Raw genomic sequence first — 22,301 nt, forward strand, 5'->3', positions numbered from 1 at the left:
GTGCCAGGCACTGTACTAAATGCTGGGTTGATACAAGCAAATCGGGTTGGGCAGAATCCCTGTCCCCCATGGGGCTCACAGTCTTCATCCCCATTTTACAGTTGAGGGAACTGAAGCCCAGAGAAGTGAAGTGACTGGCCCAAGGTCACATAGCAGACAAGTGGCAGAGTCGGGATTAGAACCCATGACCTCTGACTCCCAGGCCCGAGCTCTATCCACTAGGCCATGCTGCTTCTCGATCTCACCACTTCTTCTATCTCACCATTGACTCCCTGCCCACATAATAATAATAATAATAATAGTACTTAAGTACTTCCTATGTGCTAAGCACTGTTCTAAGCGCTGAGGTAGTTACAAGGTAATCAGGTTGTCCCATGTGGGGCTCACAGTCCTAATCCCCATTTTATTGAAGCACAAAGGAGTTAAGTGACTTGTCCAAAGTCACACAGCTGACAAGTGGCAGAGCTGGGATTAGAACCCAAGACCTCTGACTCCCAAGCTTGTGCTCTTTCCACTAGGACACGCTGCTTCCTTAGGTTTGAAATTTCCTTCTCCTTCACATCTGACAGACCCCCACTCGCCCAACTTTCAAGCCTTAATAATAATAATAATAGTAATATTTGTTAAGCGCTTACAATGGTGCAAAGCACTGTACTAAACGCTGGAGTAAATACAATGTAATCAGGTGGCACAAGGGGCTCGCAGTCTAAGTAGGAGGGAGAACAGATTTTGAATCCGTATTTTGCAGATGAGGGAACTGAGGCACAGAGAATTTAAGTCACTTACCCAAAGTCACACAGGAGGCAAGTGGCGGGGCAGAGATTAGAACACAGGTCCTCTGATGCCCAGGCTGGTGCTCTTTCCACTAAAGAGTCCTTCCTCAATAAAGCCCTCATTCCCCCTACTCCCTCTCCCTTCTACATCACCTAGGCACTTGGATCTGTGCCCTGTAAGTACTTGATATTGCCCCCACCACCGGCCCCACAAAGTCTTTGTACATATTCTTTATATTCTGTCATTTCCCCATCTGTAATTTATCTTCATGCCTGTCTCCCACTCTAGACCGTAAGCTGCTTCAGGGGAGGTATCATCTCTTCTAACTCTAGTGTATTGTACTCGCCTAAGCACTTAGCCCAGTGCTCTGCTACAGTAAGTGCCCAATAGATACTATTGATTAATTGGTTGTTCAAATAAAATCAACACATGGTTTGACAAATTCACCCATCCTCGGTTAGAATTTAAATAAGCATATTTTCTAATAAGATGAACTGGGCTTTGTCTGGGCTGCAAAAGCACATTTCACAATGGTGACAAGCCAAAAAAAAAAGTTGGGGGATAGTTCAGCATTTAACATCTAGGACCAATCTGGTTAATTCAGGCACTAAAATGGAATTTGTTGGATCAAGAATATCTAATTTTGTGGTCTTCAGTGCCCAAATTCACCTGATGATTAATGCTTTTTCACCCCATTTTGGACAGACCTAGAATGTATGGCAATATCCCAGACACAGCTTTAGACTATTAGGCTAAACCAACATTCACACTCGTGAGAAGCAAAACTTCAACAGGTTTTTCCATAGGAGGTGGTATGGAAATATGTACTCCACCATATTGAATTAAAACCAATTTTAGAGGATGCAGTTCACTTGCGGCATTAAAGTTCTCAAAATGTCCTAGAAAAAAAAGGGGATTAGGTGGCTTTAGTGGCTGCTGTTTCATTTCTGCTCTATGTTCTAGTACTCCCTTCTTACTCCTCCTTCCCAATTTGCATCCATTACATAATTAGCTGGTTGGACTGGCTACTATGATCCTAGTAAGGTTATCTTACCTGCTACTTTAGGCTAGCCCTTTGCCTTTGGAAAAGACTTAGTTTGGTAAGTAACTGGTGCAAGGGAAATCAGTGAAGACAGCCAATCCATCCCTACCTGCACCCACGACACTCCATACAGGCTGGCTAGCAAGAAGAATGGAATTGAAGGAATGAGGTATCCCAGGGATTCTGAGGTCTTGGGATCCTCCCCAGGTACACCACCTATCATCCCCGAGCCCTACCCTAGCACTTAGAACAGTGCTTGACATACAGTGAGTGTTTAACAAATACGATTTAAAAAAAAAAAGAACCAACGTTAGAGCTGCTGTCACTGCCTGGTGGTGAGGCTGCTGCTACTGTCTCTGCTCTCCCCATGACTCTCTTTTAAAAAAAATAACAGAATTTGTTAAGCGCTTACTATGAGCCTGACATTTTACTACGTGCTGGAATAGGTACAACCTAATCAGATTAGACTGCGTCCCTGTCCTACTTGGGTCTCACAGTCTTAATTCCTATTTTACAGATGAGATAACTGAGGCACAGAGGAGTGAAATGACTAGCCCAAGGTCACATAACAGACAAGTGGTAGAGCCGGGACTAGAACCTTGATCCCCTACCAGGCCCGTGCTCTTTCCACCAGGCCCTGAGGCTTCTCTCTCTCTTCTTACACTGACTCTCTCCCATTCCCTTAGTTGGCTTTTGTGCTCTAACCAGATTTCACTTTGTCACCCTTGCTTTATACAGGAGTGAGAAAAGCCAAGGCTAGAAGTCAAGTCATAGTTGTGCCCCATTGACACAACACACTGGGACAGAAAAAGAAGAGGCTGGAATTCTACTCAAGGAATTGCTTCCTCCACTATCTCTAAATTTTTCTCTACTCCACCACTTCATGGCCTTAATGGGTCACTGGGTGTATTCTTGGTTTACACTGGTTAGAGGCCGCATAATGGGCGACATTGAGATGGTATAAACTGGAATCCTACTTAGAAAAGCCCTGTGGTAAAAGTACCAGCACTGGAGCCCTGTCTGCTCTCACTCAAAACTATTGTCTTCATCATAATTTCCTGTGCGAGTAATTGGTTTGGAGGGAAAACCAGAGAGGAGCCAGGCATCTAGTACCTTGTCTAGCGGGTGTGGCTTAAAGTGTACTACTGAGGATACTGCTGAATCTCCGGAAGAATTCTTACCTGGTCAATTCAGGATTTCCAACACATAAATATTAATGATTCTAACGTATTATTAATGATACATCCTATAAGTGGAATGCAATAGCATTTAAAGGGAAGACACAGATGCCCTGGAGTTACTCAAGCAACTTTTCAGCCAATTAGGAAAGTAAGAGTAACAAAAACATACAAAGCTGAAATACACGTTGTGGGGAAAAAAAATGGTTTACAATCATTGAGAATACAAAAAAACCTTTGGTGTATAAAACGAGAGTAGCTTTTTCCTTCCCTGGGGAAGTCAAGTCCTGGCTCTCTAAATTGACCTTATGAAAGACAGGGAGATAACTACATGTCTTACCTAGACTTTAAGTCACTTATGGAAACCACAAGACATAGGATTTAAACCTGAGAAAAAATGGAGGGTGCTATTCATTCATTCATTCAATCATATTTATTGAGCGCTTACTGTGTGCAGAGCACTGCACTAAGAACTTGGGAAGTACAAGTTGGCAACATAAGCTACGGGCTTTGCGTAAGGAAGCTCTATTCAAAGGGAGAAAATTGTATTTATTTCTATGATGCCTGGTTTTAGTTTTCAAAATCTTTTCAAAATCCTTTGTGATTTAATAGAGAGATCTCCTTTTCAGAAGCAATGACACACTGTGAAAGTATACACCTCAGAGGGACTATGCTGGGGAAGCATATTCCTCATAATCAAGGATAATTCAAAAGGGAAACAGTGACCAAATGAGCTCGGTAGCCAGCCGAAGACTAATCCTGAACCCAGCTCTGCAGACGGTCACACAGCCTGCTGCAAAGCCAGGGCAGATGCCAGAGAAGAGACCAGCCACAAACTGAACAGAAGTCCAATCCAGAGCTTGGCATCTGGGTTCTTCAGCTGCCAACCTTGCCTCATGAGTAGCCACAATGGTTGGCGGTTATGCAGAAAACAACAGAGGAAGAGGCTAAAGAGGTCCTCGCGCCACACTGCCAGCAACAGGAAGAGGCAGTGCCAAGTGAGAACTGCAGCTTCATGCAGGTGCCAATGTGCTTTGGAACGGCTTCTACATTTTGAAAAGTGACAACAGAATTCCTGCAAAAAGCGAGGCTGGCTCCGACACCAAGAACTATTTTTCCTCTTTCTCTGGGTTTTTCCCCCTCCCACCCCACGATCCTTGTTTTTTTTTCCCCCCCATAGTTACTGATTTCACAAGACAAATACGGGTAAGACTGTCACCCTCTATCTTCGGTGCATTCCATAGCCCTCCAACGTGTTTTTGCATTATATTCAAGCAATTGGTTTTGTTCAATCTAGTTGCTAAAGTTATATCATCTGGCCTAAGGGATCATTTGCCTTCACCTGCACTAAAAACAAGTTTTGCTTTATAAAATAAATAAATCCAATGTGTGGAGTGTGAGGAGTGAGAGAGGAATGTAGGGGTGCTAAACTTCAATACACATCGGTTTGGTGGAACTTCTCAAACCAAGACAAACCGGGCCTTTTGTTGTAGCACTATAAAGTTCTCTGTGACCTTGTCTCCAAGAGTTCTTATAATTTTGGTTCCTATAGGAAATATGAGGTAGTCAGAGGAAATGAAAAGCCAAGAGAGCTGGGCTATATCTCTTGAGCTCTAGGTGTTTTCAGAAGGCCCAATATTGTATTTTTACATTCCACTGTGGATGGACAAAGGGGAAGAGAAGCAACGTAAAACAGTGGGAAACCTAGCCAGAATCTGTTGGGCCACTTTTCTCAGCTCTTGGACAGATGAATAATGTGTTCATTCCTGTCAAAAAAACAAGACAAGTTTCCTTTTGGGAGGGGGGGATTGAGCCATTTCATACAGGATCTGGTGTGAGATTGGCATTACTATTTCCATGACATTCAGGGCTGAGAGATCAGGGAATTTATATTTATTGATGATTATCTTCAATCAGGCACAAGGCAAAATATTTTCCTTTTCCAGAAATATCACTTCTTGGTCCCTCGGGGAAGAGGGTTTAGAAATCCTACCAGATTCTAATCTGCAGGACTCCTCTTTTATTCTGATCATTCTGTTTATCAAAGGGGGGAAAAAAGGGCCCTAAAACACCCTCCATTACCTGGGATCACTGCTTCTCTGGCAATCTGGGAAAGCCAGTTCCTCTGGAATTATAGAAACTCTGAATCTGGACCCATATGCCTAAAGTGGGACTCCAGAGCACAAACATGCTAATCATAACACATTATTATCATCATACTAATGGTTAGAAAAAATTTGTTCTAGGAATTTTAGACCCTGGTGTATAATTCCTTAACCCGCATGGAAAATTTTGTGCAACATAACAAAATACCAATTCCCTTTCACTGGCAAGACAAGGATTTAAGGAGCCTTCGTGAAGATCTTCTGGGTGATCTCCAAGCCCATCAGTTTCCCCATGCAAGTTCATCCGCATTTTCAGGAAGCAAAAACGTGTGCTAATATTAAGAAAAGAATTATCAAGTTCCATGTTTTCTACCTTGCTTGTGAATTCCATTTTCAGAAAACTTTGTTTTAGAGAGCTATTTGGATCCATATCCTTTAAGCATATGGTAGTCACCCCATCCTCAGCCCCACAGCACTTTTATATGTATATATATCTATATACATATGTATATACATATATATACATATATACATATGTATGTATACATATGTATATATCTGTAATTTATTGTAATGTCTGTCTCCTCTAGGCTGTAAGGTCCTTGTGGAAAGGGAATGTTTCTACCAAGTCTGTTGTATTGTATTCTCCCAAGTGCTTAGCACGGTGCTCTTGCATATGGTAATCATTGAATAAATACCACTGATTAATTAATTGACAGTCAGGCATGAGGTGATTATGCACATATGAACTCTGAAAGGAGAGGGAGAGGTTTTCTTTCATAACCTAGTGGCAAGAGCATGGGCTTGGGAGTCAGAGGACATGTGCTCTAACCCCAGCTCTGCCACTTGTCTGCTGTGTGGCTTTGGGCAAGTCACTTCACTTCTCTGTGCCTCAGTTACCTCATCTGTAAAATGGGGATGAAGACTGTGAGTCCGACGTGGGACAAGGGACTTTGTCCAACCTGATTATCTTATATCTACCCCGGCACTTAGAACAGTGCTTGGCACATAGTAAGTGCTTAACAAATACTATAAGTATTATTATTATTATGTTCTGCAGCAACAGATGGCCTAATGATTGGGAAAGGACTAAATATGCAATGAAAAGCTGCTTTTGATCCCCCTTTCCCTTCTGATTCCCCTTGAAATCAATGAGGACTGCTCCTCTGGGAACGATAAAGACTTGGAGTGCCAGAATGGAGAATCACAATTCTACCCTTTCAAATGACCGACCGCATGTTCTAGACTGTGAGCCCACTGTTGGGTAGAGACTGTCTCTATATGTTGCCAACTTGTACTTCCCAAGCACTTAGTACAGTGCTCTGCACACAGTAAGTGCTCAATAAATATGATTGATTGATTGATTGATGTGTCCCCAGTGGCATGCACCTCCTCAGGGAGACTTCGGCCTAGATCACGTCTCCCATACATCAGCGTCCACCCTTCCTGAGGAAGATGAGTCACAGGGACTTCACACAAACCCCCTGAAAAGAGGCTTAGGCAGAGCAGATTTCAGTATCAATACTATTTCTTGTAATATGACCATGTTAAAAATATAGATGGTCATTTTCCCGCAATAGCAAAAAAAATCCCCTTTTTAACCCTATTCCAAAATCCCTGTACAAAAATGACACCTTATAAAATGGGTTTGAGGGATTCAATAAATAAACCAGTCAGCGTGTACATGCCTTGCATAAGGTCACTACTTTTCCTGCCAAGTCATTCCAGTCATCCGACAAAGAATTTGAGATTCACTGAAATCTAGATTCTACATGAACTCCTCCTGAGTAAGGAAACAAGGCTTAAAAAGAGAACAAGTTGACTTGCTTGGCAAATTGGCCCAACATGGATTTTTATCTCAGTGCATTACAGGAAATGAAGCTTTAGGCAAGATGGGGATATTTACACCTCTGCCAAAAATTAATATATTTTTTAATGGTAAATTAACATCAAAAGTTTTATACATATTAGTGATGGTCTGACCTCCAACTGTTCACAGTCATGTCCAATACACACACACAGAAGGAGAAAATCTGTCTGCTATGAATGTTCAATTTGTTCAATTCCCTGCCATGTTTTTTCAGCTGTTAATGCTGCTATGTGAACAGATGATAACTTTAACCAGCAAAAAGATAGGGATATTTCACTTAAGAAATTTTGAAGAGGTGAGAATTCATCATTTAGGTATGTGGTGCCATAATGCTAGAGTTACATGCAAAAAAAATGCATTTTCATTGAAGATAGCAGTTGTCTAACAAAACTGCAAAGGCTGTGAATGGAACCTATAACTGGGTGAATATTTAATACTTCACCTGAAAAGACTGAATGAATGGTGGCCTCAACCGGGATCCTGAGTGAAAGATGCTTCCCTTATTCACCTTGATAAAGATGTGGCTACTGTTAATATGGAGCAGGATCTAGGATGGGCGTTCTGGGAGAGCCTAGTCTCTGCCACCTGTCTTCTCATTTCAAGCAAAGGACTCCTCCTATTTCCTCCCAAGCCTCCTGCCATCTCAAGTAAGGGGAGGCAGGCTTTTTGCCCTGTGAATTTCTGAGACTTAGAGTCCCAGCCACCCTTGATGAATTGATCGTGGTTCCAGCTGAGCATCAGTTCTGGTTACGGCCTATTGCAGCCACATCAGGAAAACTGGCAGTGCTGGTGGGGGCAAGGGACTATCTTTGGCAGTCCCCCCTGCTTTAATCCCAAAAGGAGAGGTCCTGGGCATATGACCTGGTCTCCCCACTGACACTTCAAGCTCAATCTGAACTCATCTCTCCTGCCAAATCCTCATCTCCACCTGTTGACAAATCACAGATGACAACATCACCATTGTCTCCATCCAGGGTTAAGCCCAGAGCCCTGGCATTTTCCTTGACTCCTCCCTCTCTTTCAGCTCCCATATCAGTTTGTGGCCATATTCTGTAGGTTGTTCCTCCACATCAATTCCAGAATCTGCCCCCTCGTCTCCAACCAAATGGCCACGACTCTGGTCCAGCCACTTGACTTTTGCCTCCTTGCTGATCATGGATTTTTAACTCTATTGTACTCTCCCAGGTGCTCATCAATCAATCGATCTGACCTTTGATCTAATAATTGTGGTATTTGTTACATGTTTACAGTGTACCAAGTTTTGTAATAAAGTCTGGGGTAGATATGAGATAATCAGGTTGGGCAAAGTCCCTGTCCCACAGTATAAGGGGGAGGGAGAAAAGCATTTTAATCCTCATTTTACAGATGAGGTACCTAAGGCACAGAGAAGTGCTTGCCCAAGGTCACACAGCAAACATGTGGCAGAACTCCAGGCCCATGCTCTTTCCACTAGGCCACACTGCTTCTCTAGCTGCTCTAGCTGGGAGTTATTCCTATTCTCCTGGGGCTAGTAGTGGGAAGACATCTCTAAGTAGCAAAGGGATACTTGACTTCCATCTGGCTTTACTATTCTTCCATACAACCTCTTAAATAGCAATCTCGAGGTATACTACATGGACTGACTAACCCAGATGAAGTAAAACTGTTACTTGTGAACATGTCTGATTGAAAATTAGGTACCTTGCAAGCGCTTCTCACAATTTAACCTAACCCATCTCTGGCTCTTTCATAAGCAGAAACCAAAGAGCAGCTTAATCAAGGCTGTTCTATTCTTCATCATCACTTCTTTGAGTGCAGAGGACAACCCCCTCTTCCCTCCGCACCCCTACAAAAAACAAATTATCTGAACAAAAGGGGAAAACACTGTGACCGCCCCCCCGCCCCCAACTATTTCCATCTATAATCTTTTCTCAGATTAGAATTGCATGGCACAACCATAGCTACTTCATATTTCTTCTATATCTTGAATGCAACAATTTATAAGCCATCCTTACCTAAGGCTCAGACCAACTGTTCTGGAACGATCTAATTTGGTATGATGAATGGCTTACTGGTTTGCCAAAATGTTGTCTTTGATAAAAGAAGCTACCCTCAATTTTCATTTTCCCAATTAGAGAAGGGGGATGATGAAAACACTCCTACTCCTTAATGTGCCTGGAGGGATGAAATCATTTCCAAACCCACTTCTCCCCAGTGTCTCTTTTAGGAATATTTACTCTTTTCAAACTATTTGACTCACCAGGGTACCATTTAGTTCAACCTTACCACCTACTTTTGAGTCCCTTGGTTCAAAACCTAGATGAAACAAGTATTTAATTGATCCCAGAATTCACAGAACCCAGAGAAGGTACTTGTACTTTCACAATTTCCCTTGCAAATTCCCTCTAAATGTTAATAATGAAATTGGCTTCATCAATGTTGCCTATGGAAAATAAGGTGGGATGGCATTACCAAGAAATGAGAAAACAAGACAGATCTGTTCTACCCAGGATAATTGTGGTCATTACTGTGCAGTCTTGATAGACTATGAACAAATGTGTTTGTCTTGACAGGCAAAGGAGAAAAACTAACTCAAACAAACTTGATTTGAAAGAAGTGACTGATTCGGTATATTCTGATGAAGCCTTGTAACTACAAATACTTAGTTCTACCTCCACAGATTGCTTTATTTATTAAATATTTTGAGGATACTCATTCCAATTTTTTACTTCTATTACCTCTCCCCTCCTTCAATTTAAGATTTTGATCTGCATCTGAGACATTTGGCAAGCCATGCAAATAACCCTTCTTCGCAGGGTAGGTTTTTACCATTTTCCTATTTATGCTCAAAGGAAAGCAGAATATATCTACTGTACATATTCTCTCTATGAACAATACTTGCAATACATGGGGAGCCTTGCGATTGCTTGATTGAATCCTTAATCATTCATATAATTCATCTCCTGGATTTGATATTTGGTGAAATGCTAATCGACATACCAAATTGGACACCAGTAACAACTACAGGATCTTCACTGACAAAATTTGAAAGGAGCCAAGGCAATTATGTGAGTGCAGGTTCCTATCATGGTTGCAGATTTTGTAGACAGGGAGAATGGTGGTGTCATCCCCACCTACCTTCTTCCTCCTCCTCCTCTTTCTCCCCAACTTTTTCTTTCCCTCTTCCTTTCTCCTCTTCCTTCTTCCTCCTCCCTCTCCTTCCTCCTTTCTCCTTCATTTTTTCTTCCTCCCCAACCTTTTCCTCTTCCTCCTCCTCCCTCCTGAGCCTGCTGTTGGGTAGGGACTGTCTCTATATGCCTCCATCTTGTACTTCCCAAGCACTTAGTACAGTGCTGTGCACACAGTAAGCGCTCAATAAATACGATTGAATGAATGAATGAATGAAATCTGCTCCCTGTCCCATTGATCTCTCTGGGAGACCTCATTCTACGTTGTTAATAAAAGCTGAACCCTCAAATCTCTAACCCTGCAACACGGCAAATTTAGCAACGGGAACTCAGTTCCAAGACACAGGGACACCTTGACAATCACCTCTTTTTCCATTGGAAAGTCACATGTTGGTTCCGTGGACTCAATCCCTGGCGTCCCTTCTGCAGTTCATCTAGGGACTCGGCTATTGCCCTGTTTTCACTGCAATGTCCTTCTTGATAATTACCACTAATTCAAAACTGTACTAACCCTTAGCCACACAACTAAAGAATCTGTAATCCTCCCCGTGTCGTGCCCCAATATTTTCTCCCTTCACATCTCTGAGCACACATAGGAAAAAGAAACAAAAAATTAAAAAAATATTAGATATTGCCTTTTGACTTGACTGCTAACACAATAAAGCAGTATTGTAAACTGAATCATGGAAGTCTGCCGCTCTTATTGCTCCCTTTGCTGGTATTACTTCATGGATATTAGAGCCCTTAGGGATACTGGAATATGAATAAAGATTTTTTTTTTAAATCAGCCGGTTTTTTTTTTCCTTGGTTCTGTTTCTAAAAATAATGCAGTTTGCAAAAACAGAAGGTTTGGTTTATAACACAAACAAAATTGTTACATTCTGAATGGGTTGTAAGTACCTGATTCTTTGCCTTTTTACTCATCCCTGCAAAAAAAAAAAAAAATCTGCAAATCCATTTGCTAACCAGCTGCACCTCTGTACTGAACAGATAACAACCTGTGCAAGCCAGGCTTTGCTGTGAATCGGTGCTGATAGGCCTGAATCTCATAGCTTTTTTTAAATGCTAATGACAAGAAACATTTCCTAAGCCAAAACGCTCTTGTAGATCTGTCTACTTCTATTATGACTGATATTTGCTTGTAAGTACATAGAACACTTGTTCACTGTGCCTTATCTGCTATGGTGCAGCATGCTGACCTACATACCATTCAGCACAATATGATGCACAAACATCTTCTATATAATTTTTCATTTTCGACTTAAAAACAGTGGAGGCAAAATAGGATTGCTGCAAATCTAACAAAGAGACGGCATTATTTCCAAATAAAAATGTGCATTTTTCCAAAGAATTTATTTGTCTCATAGCATGAAGTTCATACATAGCGATGTCGAAAAAGGGTGTTGAATTGCGATTAGGAAGGATTTAGGAAGAAGAAGAAAACACATCTTTTCTACTTCCACGGAATAATTAAGCTAACATTTATTTTACCACAATTAAAAGTTCAGCCTTTTTCAACCATGTTTTTGCAGTGTCACTAAATGTTACAGATATAGGAATGCTGAAGTATGAAAATCACAATAAGGATGGTGCCAAAAAGAGTCTATAGCTGTGGGAATGGAAATGATACTTTGTTACGGCACTTGACATTGTCAGAATTTTCCACGCGACAGTTTTTATCATTTTTTTGTGGTCCTGGCTGCTGCCTTTAGGTGCTAACCTTCGTGATGACACATTTTCTGGATGAAGTATCTTGAAAACTCTAAATATGTGTCTATCTATGACCTGGTCTCCTTGCAACCCTAAGTAGTTATAAATACATAATCCATGGAAGAAAAGGGCTGGAACAAAACAAATAATAGCAAAGTAATCAAAAGATGTCCAATAACAATGCAGAGTAATAAGCCCAAATCGAACGTGACAGTGGTTGAAAGATCTCAATTACTTTGCTTACCTTCCACAATGCTAAATAAAAATAATGATGGCATCTGTTACGTGCTTACTATGTGCCAAGCGCTCTTCTAGACGGTGAGTCCGTCTTCTAGACTGTGAGCCCATTGTTGGGTAGGGACCGTCTGTATATGTTGCCAACTTGTACTTCCCCAGCGCTTAGTACAGTGCTCTGCAAACAGTAAGTGCTCAATAAATACAATTAAATGAATGAATGAATGCTCTAAGCGCTGGTGGGGGGAATACAAGGTAATCAGCTTGTCACACATGGGGCTCACAGTCTTAATCCCCATTTTACAGATGAGGTAACTGAGGCACAGAGAAGTTAAGTGACTTGCCCAGAGTCACAAAGTTGACAATTGGCGGAGCCGAGATTAGAATCCATGACCTCTGACTCCCAAGCCTGTACTCTTTCCATTGAGCCATGCAAGGTGGCTTTAGGCCTGCATCTAGATTATTGATTCCTCTACTTAGTCAGCCCACTATCCCCCTAAGCATTTGCATAAACTACTATGTTTTCCGTCATTCCTCTACCCCTGAAAGAGAGTCTTCAGTTGGTATCCCTCTTGGCATCTTGGCATTTTACAGAAGGGAGTGGTCGGGGTGGGGGGTGAGACCACTCAAAACTGGTCATGGAGTCCACAGTTTGCCAATCCCTTACTAACAAGCAGTCTGATCTACCCTACATCTCTGGTCTCTGTGTGCCTTGAAAATTCCCTCTACACTTCTGGAAATCCGTTGTCTCATTTGAGAAACAGGGAGTTAGATCAAATGTAATCTTTAACGGCAGGTTATCATAGTTTTCGAAAGATGGTAGGTCAAAGTCATGAGAAAAAACCCATATGAGGTAGAAATGCTTGGATAGAAATCCTAGGATTGAGGCCATACAGTATTAGTTGCTTGCATGTCCTTGAAGAGTAATATAGGTAATTATTTCACGACATGTTAATTTGGAAGATCTATTTAGATTTAGGTGATGTAAAAACTATTTGCCAATGAATTCTGTTTCGCTGAATGGGGCTTTAACTACCCTATTTATAGTTAAGAATCTCCATTGGCAGCACAACTGAATTCTACTCTCTGTGTAGTGTAACGCCCGATGATGCATGGATGGATTGGGAGGTAGAAAAATAGAACCAAGGCAGCCAATATGTCTTTTCGGAGAATGACAAAGGACGTGGCACCAATATGGCATCCGGATTCATACCAAACGGATCTTCCAGAGAGCACTAAAGTGTCCTAGCTTCCAGCCAGATGCCACATATGGCTTCTAGGGCAGTTCTACTATCACCTTTCCACCATTAAATGGCAAAACTAGATCACTAAACAATGAGGACCCGCAACATAGTCAGTCCTCCAGTACCACAGTAATACTTCTTCCATCACAGCTTCTTGGGGTGGAGCATGTGAGGAGAACTACAGATGTGCGGAAGGAATGCTTTAAAGATCGAATGTAGCAAAATCTTCAAACCATGCAGCAGAGCACGATGGAAGATTGCACATCAGCAGCAAAGACTGGGTGGGGCCTGTGGTACTGGGAAATGGGGGGACTATATTTGGAGACGCTTTGGAAATACTGTGGATCTGAAGGGGGAGAAACAAAAATGGTGCTGTTACATCATTGCATTTGTGTCCACAAAGGGTAATCTTCAGCCATTCACAATGTGGGAGGGACAGGTTTTAGTTATACATTGATTTTACCAGCCACATTCCCAGAAACCAATAAAAATCTCACCATCGGTAGCATCAACTTTGAATCCAAAGGGCGGTTTTGTAGATGAGTACGTAAACATGCACACTATAAAGATGTCTTCAATAGAATTATGGCTCTCTATCTATTCCTGTACAAAAAGAGATGGCAAGATTTGATTGGGTAGACAGCCAAACTGGATAATGCAGGAGAAATAAAATCCACATTTTTGTACAGGGAATTTATATCAGTGTATTAGAAATGTATAATCAGATTTTTCTTTGCCATTCAAGGCAAATTATTCTAACCTTTCTGCATTTTCCAACTTAACATTTTACTGACATTCCACAAAATGGTACTAAAGATGAAGAATCTGTAAGAAATTAAGGAGGGGCATTACTCTGCACCTGTCTTATCTTTAATACCTGGCCTTCAGAACCTATTCTTCAGTACTTTAAAAGGCCAGGGCCAGAAAGTCGTGGTCCTTGTCCACTACTGGTTGCTTTCAGGCTGTCACTGTAGACATCATTTATATTTAGGCTATTGACTTTTTGGCAGAAAATTTCTTCTCAATGTGTCAAAACATATTCGTTTGAAACGAACAGTTGGTTGAAACGTTTGCTGGGGCGACCTGAAAAAAAAAAATCTGAAAAGAAAAACAACAACAACAACAAAAACCCTAACCACACCCTTTTGTAGTGGCTTAATTCTTCTCAAAATGTTGAGTTGCTGTAGGGGGACCCCATTAGAAGAAGCAGTGGCTCAAGAGAAGCAGCATGGCTCAATGGGAAGAGCATGGGCTTGGGAGTCAGAGGTCATGGGTTCAAACCCCATCTCTGCCAACTGTCAGCTGTGTGACCTTGGGCAAGTCACTTAACTTCTCTGAGCCTCAGTTCCCTCATCTATAAAATGGAGATTAAGATTGTGAGCCCCTCGTGGGCCAACCTGATCACTTTGTATCCTCCCCAGCGCTTAGAACAGTGCTTTGCACATAGTAAACGCTTAACAAATGCCATCATTATTATTATTATGTCCTTCCCATGCAAATTATGAAACAGCAATCTTGGGACTGGAAACTCATAATTCAACAGTTCTCTGTCCATTTGAAGACTCTGCCCTTCAGTATTATCACAGATTAATTTGTTAAATTCAGCTAAAGTGATAACCAATGCTTCCACTTCATCATCATCATCAATCGTATTTATTGAGCGCTTACTGTGTGCAGAGCACTGTACTAAGCGCTTGGGAAGTACAAGTTGGCAACATATACACTTGGCTGTACATCGCTAATGGCAATGTTTTACACCCACACGCTGCTGTAGGTCTAACTTATTAATGGTCTCTGCTAATGCAATTTCCTGAAAGTATGTTATTATTAAATTTTCAGGAATTTCAACATAGCAAAACAAAATATAATCGTTTGATAAATTACTTTGAATAGATTAGTAATTTGTGTGCGGTTGGCTCTCATATAACCTAAATCCATTTAAAGTTTACTTCTAATTTCCTGATATTTATGTATATTTGAGTCATCCTGTATCACAGTAGTGGTCAGAGAGCAATCCTTCCAGCATCAAGGTGCACAATTAATTGCTTTAAAAGCACAAAACTTAAGCAGGGCACAGCATTCCCAATCTCGAATTAAAGTCCCACATCCCATATTTCACCTCCAGTGCTTGTTTTCCTCGCATTATGAAGACAAACTGATTTGGAGGGGCATCTTTATCTGGCATAAGAGAGAGAAAAGATAGCTATATTAAGCAGCATGACCTAGTGGAAAAGGGCAGGACTGAGAGTCAGAAAACCTGAATTCTAAGCCCAACTTTGCCGTTTTACTGTTGTGTGACCTCGGGAAAGTCACTTAACTTCTCCTCGCCTCAGCTTCCTCATCTATTAAATGGGGATTAAATATCTGTTCTCCCTTCCCCTTGAACTGCGAGTCCCTTAGGAGACAGGGACTGTGTTTGAACTAAGGCCCCATCATTTAGCAAGTGCTTCGCACAACATAAGCATTTAAGAAATGCCACAATTCCTATTATTAACAGCTCAGACCTGACTAAAGAATACCAAGGTAACCTCAGGTGTTATGTGATTAAGTGATCTCCATAGCATGCTACTTTTGACAACTGACTTATAGTGTGATACAGTGTTCATACTTCTTCCTCGATCTGTATTTATCAAATAAACACAAATGCAGCTTAGATTACCTCCATTGTACACACGAGTCTATTTTGAAGGGACATTCTATTAGAACACTATTTTTGCCTTTGGTCAATTCTTTATCCTTTAGAATTTTCGAAGATGCATAAATGGCTTGGCAAAGAACTTGGAAGTTACTAAAATTCTTAGCACATGGGTCATATAAAAATAAATATAATACACAACCATTCTCTGATGTTTTTAGAAAAGATGGTGTTCCCTGCAAGACAATCTGGTGTAAAATAAATCCTGCTAGTCCCCAAGAAAAATGACATCATGTCTGACAGACGGATTCCAAAGAATCAAACAAAGTCTAGGAAGGTAAAAGACAAGTGAAACTACAATACATTTGCAATTCCTCACCCTGACTGAGAACATGTTCTACCTTAGCCTGCAAGTCACTTTAAACATGATAATAAGCCTAGGGCTAAATTACTATGACTGATTTTGCTATACTTATGTTTTTCAACAGTAATGGGAAAGCATGCCAAATCCTATTCATACCATGCTAGTAGGAGAAACATAATATCAATCAATGGTATTTATTGAGCACTTACTGTGTGCGGAGCACTGAACTAAGTGCTTGGGAGAGTACAACAGAATTAGAGAACGTGTTCCCCGCCCATAAAAGGCTTACAGTCTAGAGAAGTGCTTACCTATGACATGTTTGGTGCATGATATGGGACACGGAGAGATAATTCATTGTTCCTTAATATAGGCTGGTGGACAAAAGGTTCAACAATCAATCATATTTATTTACTTGTACATATCTATCCTATTTTATTTTGTTGGTATGTTTGGTTTTGTTCTCTGTCTCCCCCTTTTAGACTGTGAGCCCACTGTTGGGTAGGGACTGTCTCTATGTGTTGCCAATTTGTACTTCCCAAGCGCTTAGTACAGTGCTCTGCACATAGTAAGCGCTCAATAAATACGATTGATGATGATGATGATTTATTGAGCATTTACTATTTACAGAGCACTGCACTAAGTGCTTAGGAGAGTACAACGAGAAGCAGCAAGGCTGGCATAGTGGATAGAGCACAACCCTGGGAGTCAGAAGGTCATGGGTTCTAATCCCGGCTCCACCATATGTCTGCTGTTTGACCTTGGGCAAGTCACTTCACTTCTCCATGCCTCAGTTACCTGATCTGTAAAATGGGGATTGAGACTGTGAGTCCCACAGGGAACAGGGACAGTGTCCAACGTGATTCTTTTGTATCAACCCCAGTGCTTAGTACAATGCCTGGCACATGCCAAGTGTGTAACACATGCCATTATTATTATTATTGTTACAATACAACAGAATTAGCAGATATACTTCTTGCCGAAAACGAGCTACTTGGAAAGCATCTAAAAAGGTTCTGTGGAAATGCAGATCCCATAGTAAAATGAAACAACAAGATTGGCAGGTAGGGTCTAGGTGCATTCACGTTTTTCCTTTAATCACCCAGATCGAAGTTGTTGGGGGCAAAGGAGGGAATAAAGAAATACTATCATTTAGAACATGCAGCTAGTACATGCATCTAGTAAATAGTACAGAGAATGCTGTTAGCAGCTTTCCCTTTAGTGCACCTGGTATTATTTTTACCGATCTACTGCATATATTTACTTGTGCCAACACCCACAAAGAATTAGTGTGTTCATGTGTTTGCAAGTAAACTTCTGTCACGTATGCATTTTGCAGGAGTACGTGTCAGTGCAAGTGTGTTCTTCTAAACTTTGTGGAGGGGGGAGGCTAGGGTGAGGGTGTCAATCTGAATTCCTTCTTTAAACTGCCTTTGTAAATGTAGGACACGTAAGGCAGATGTCTGAGAATTTGGGGTTGGGACCGAATGTAACTGGCCAGTTCAGATCAGCACTAAACACCGGTCCTGTCCATTTCTTGATCACGCCATTCTGCGTCATGCGAACGAGCCCTGCATCAGCCGATGGACAAAGTCAAACTAAAGGAATAATTTTAGCAATGCAACTTCAGAATTTTCATAATTAAAGATTCCAAGGTCCAAGAAAGGCATTCTAAAATAGTAGTGAAAAAAACCACTTTATTAATCTCAATAGATATTTGGAATTTGGAATTTTGTGTGAGATGTTAGTACTGGAAAACCTCTAGATTATGTGAAGATGTTGTATACTCACTAATATTCCATCTCACATGCAGCAGCTAGTATGGAAGGAGAGACAAGGAGGCAATAGAGAAAAACAGCACAGGGGGCTGCAAAAACAGAGCTCGACAATGGGTCAAGGAACAGACTTTTGTGTGCCCAATGTGGCCGGGAGAGTGAGTGAGAGGGAGAGATTGGCCTTTTCATCTACACATGCATTCAACCGCCACCCTCTTCTTCTTCAAAACCCTGCTAAAATCACACCTCCTCCAAGAGGCCTCCCCGAATAAGTCCTCATTTCCCCAACCACCCTCCTTTCTGTGTTGCTTGTGCCCTTCGATCTGCACCCTTTAAGCACTTCTTATTCACCCCATAGCACTTATGTACATATCTCCAGACCCTGCCATTTCTTCTAGCTGTTTTCATTTTAATGTCTGTCTGACCCTTTAGAGCGTAAGCTCCTGTGGTCGCAGATTGTGTCTACCAACTCTACTGCATTGTATGTGCCAAGTGCCTAGTTCACCGCTCTGCACATAGTAAGCATTCAATGAATATGATTAATTGATTGATCAACAAAGACAAAGGCTGTGCAGACCAATAGCAGCACTAAAAGAATATAGGTGCATAGAGATATTGAAAGAATATCCTCCGAGAAGTCTGGCTTTATTCTTTAAATCAGTGGCTTTACCTGATGCAACGCAAATTTTGATTGTGTTTAAAGAGATCTGTTTCTAAATGTGATTCAAACCGGTTAATAATAAAAGGAAAGATGCTTAGGACTGAAACAATTAGATTCTGTTCAACAGCCTGCGTACATTCACAAACACAAATTTACATTTCCCCAGGACCAAACAAACACTGGCTGAAAGCTAACCAGTCTCTGGTTAAATGCTTTCGTTCCAGCACTGGTGGTACTATCCCTCCGTTGTTCTCCAGGAAAAGAGACGGTACACAGAGTTCTACTCAGGGCTCCAGGGCTAGAGAAAACTGAGACTATGGCTAAAGTCCAACCAGCTTTAAAATGAGTTAGCGTGAAATGAAGGAAAACCTTGTCGTGAAGAATCACTTCTGATTGAAAGTGAAAGTGTAAAGTATTGAGGCCATTCAGCTCTCACCATACCGTAGGACACAAAACCCCACACTTGCTTTCACTTTTGAGATTTTAATTGAACATTCGGTTTCATCTCCAACTCTGACATGCCTTTGATTGAAATGGGATTTTTTAATTTGCTCTTCTCTTCAGACCCGATTCCCTCTGCACCCCTCTTAACCGGGACTACATCCCAAAGACATTGCATAACGGAAGGGCTTCAGAGTCACCGGCATGCCAGTTGAGGAAGTCTGGTTCAGGGCTCCAGGGCTAGAGAAAACTGAGACTATGGCTAAAGTCCAACCAGCTTTAAAATGAGTTAGCGTGAAATGAAGGAAAACCTTGTCGTGAAGAATCACTTCTGATTGAAAGTGAAAGTGTAAAGTATTGAGGCCATTCAGCTCTCACCATACCGTAGGACACAAAACCCCACACTTGCTTTCACTTTTGAGATTTTAATTGAACATTCGGTTTCATCTCCAACTCTGACATGCCTTTGATTGAAATGGGATTTTTTAATTTGCTCTTCTCTTCAGACCCGATTCCCTCTGCACCCCTCTTAACCGGGACTACATCCCAAAGACATTGCATAACGGAAGGGCTTCAGAGTCACCGGCATGCCAGTTGAGGAAGTCTGGTTCAGGTTCGCCAATCAGCCTGGCCTAGTGGAGAGGGCACGCCCTGGGTGTCAGATGGACCTGGTTTCTAATCCTCGTTGTGCCAATTGCTTGCAGTGTGATCTTGGGTAAGCTGCTTAACTTCTCTGTGCCTCAGTTTCCTCAACTCTAAAATGGGGATAAATGTTCTCCTTCCTACTTAGACTGTGAGCCCTTTGCAGGACAGGGACTGTGTCATACCTATTAAGTTGTACCTACCCCAGCGCTCCCCATCTTAGGGTAGCACCTGGAGAGTTTCCAGTACTCTACCAGTCTTAGCTAAGGGAGGGAGAGTCAAGTAGAGGCATACCCATTCTATTCCCAGCTTGGGCAGTGGCTAGTGAGTAGAAGGCAGTCTGCTACAAGTCAAAACTCACCCACGCTAGGCAGCAGCGGCATGGGAGAAAGTCGAGGGCAGAGATTCAAGTTTTCTGCGTGGAAGAAGGCAATGGTAAGCAACCTCTGTATTTTTACCAAGAAAACTCTGTGGACACAATACCAGAATGATTGCAGAAGGAGAGCGGGATATTCTGGGACAGAGGTGTCCGTGGTGTCGCTATGGGTCGGAAGTGACTCGACGGCATAAGACAACACCCCAGTGCTTAGAACAGTGCTTGACACATAGCAATGGCTAAAAAAACCCATTAAAAAAACCCCAAAAAACTGGATTTGCCACAAGACCCTGCCTCTTTGGAGAACCCCAGAAAGCTCAATGCTATGGGGGAATAGGCTCCCATCAAAGAAGATCTGTCTCCACTCTTCATTCCCTTAAGGAACTTCCTTAAGGAGGACACCAAATATTCTCTAACTCAAGAGGGGCTTCTTCGGCTCTTTCCCTTGCAGGTCATGGGTTCAGCATTTCCCGGCTTTCCCGGGAATCACTAGCTACAGTTGAAGCATCTACATCTACACTTTCCACTTCCAGTGGAAAAAACAAGTACACAGATGTATACTTTGCATTTATATACCGTAGGGACGCCCTTGAATCATGTTTAAAAATGTCAGTCAAGACATCTGGTCAGCTGTCCGGATCCATATTGGGGTTTTTAGGCTACCGTTATGCCCCAATATGCTTTGAACATTGCCAATATGCTTTCTCTGCAGTAGCAGCACTGTGTCCCTTTTGGTTTCACAGTCCTTCCCTAGCACTGGTGTTTATAGAGTCACGTATGGAACAAAATGAAAAAGCCACATACTGGATCTCGGGCGTCTGGCTAATGAAACTGGTAGAACAAACCTTGTGCGATTAGGAACGATCACGGATTGGCTTAGGTCTAGTTCATCTTACGGACTGCAAAAGAATCAGCTGTCACTAGTGCCATGCGGCAGATGGACAGTTTGCATCCGATTTACGTTCATGGAACCAAGCCTTTTAGAAGCTTTGGCAGCCCGCTTGCCATCAGGCGGCCGTCTTTGATGTCCTGCAGATGGCTACAGCATCCATCTTGCATTTGCGCTGTGTAGCGTCCGGGGCTCCTTCGATTTGGGGTTAGGGAGGGTCACTCTGCGGGAGGTCAGTCGCAGACCAACCACATCGCGAGCTGCAGGGAACTCTCCTAGGTCTGAGATAGGCCTGGAAGAAGGACCCCTTAGTTCTGTCGAGCTTCCCCGTCTACAGTTTTCCTTCACTTTGGCGTCGGCGGCAATTATATTTCCTCTACATTGCAATCATCCGAAAGTGCAGGCTGCCCCCTCCTGTCCCCAGATTTCCTGAGAGAAACGAGGCCTCTCTGTCGCTTCCAGCGTGGTCGCCGTGGTCCCCCACATCGTCATAGTCTCTCTCCTTCACGGGTACCATCGCTGAGATGCCGATGGTGGCATCCTGTCAGATTTCACCTGGCTCGGGGAGATGGCTTTTGTGTATGTTTAACCGACCCTTGGAGCTCCCCTTCAGATTCACTAGACTTAGTCTAGGTCCTGAGACAGAACAAAGCCCTGCCTTCAAGGTGGCCAGGCTAATCTCGCCCCGTGAATAGCCCGGATAATCTGTCAAAGCCGGGCCTGGAGGTCGTCCAGAACCAGCTTGAGCATATTTGGTCGGAACGGTTAGGAGTTCTGACTGGAACTATTAGTCAGAAGCCATGTCACCGAGCCGCGGAATGGAACGGCTCCTGTCCCCACGAGGAAGGATCAGGGTAAAATGCCGTACTTTCCTCAGCTCTCCCTCCGAGTGTTTGGGGGAGTTCAGTGCATGTGGCTGGCGAGGTATTAAAACTGAAACTTGCGGGAGACAAATTCAATAATGTGTGATTTTCAGTCACTCAAAAGTAATGGAAAATATTTGGTAAAAAAAATATAGAAATTGTCGATTAATGCAAACTGGTTAAAGCCAGTAAATGGGGAAAAAATAAAAAGTTAATTAGAGCTTTTTGAAGCTTTGTTACCTATACACCGTTTGCAGGTGCTACAAAAGTGAAAAATAACCATTATAATTACTAGTATTCAAAGATTCATATTTTTCCCGTGTAATTTATTTAG

General features: G+C 42.2%; 1 non-coding gene across 1 annotated transcript; it reads left to right on the plus strand.

The window, feature by feature from the left end:
• Positions 1-20,052: 20,052 nt before the first annotated feature.
• Positions 20,053-20,190, plus strand: LOC119924454. The gene has a single exon (XR_005449167.1). It is a non-coding gene; the product is annotated as a small nucleolar RNA SNORA7 (small nucleolar RNA).
• The last annotated feature ends 2,111 nt before the right edge of the window (positions 20,191-22,301 follow it).

The sequence above is a fragment of the Tachyglossus aculeatus genome, chromosome 2, assembly GCF_015852505.1.
Source record: "Tachyglossus aculeatus isolate mTacAcu1 chromosome 2, mTacAcu1.pri, whole genome shotgun sequence".
In the NCBI taxonomy this organism is placed as follows: Eukaryota; Metazoa; Chordata; class Mammalia; order Monotremata; family Tachyglossidae; genus Tachyglossus; species Tachyglossus aculeatus.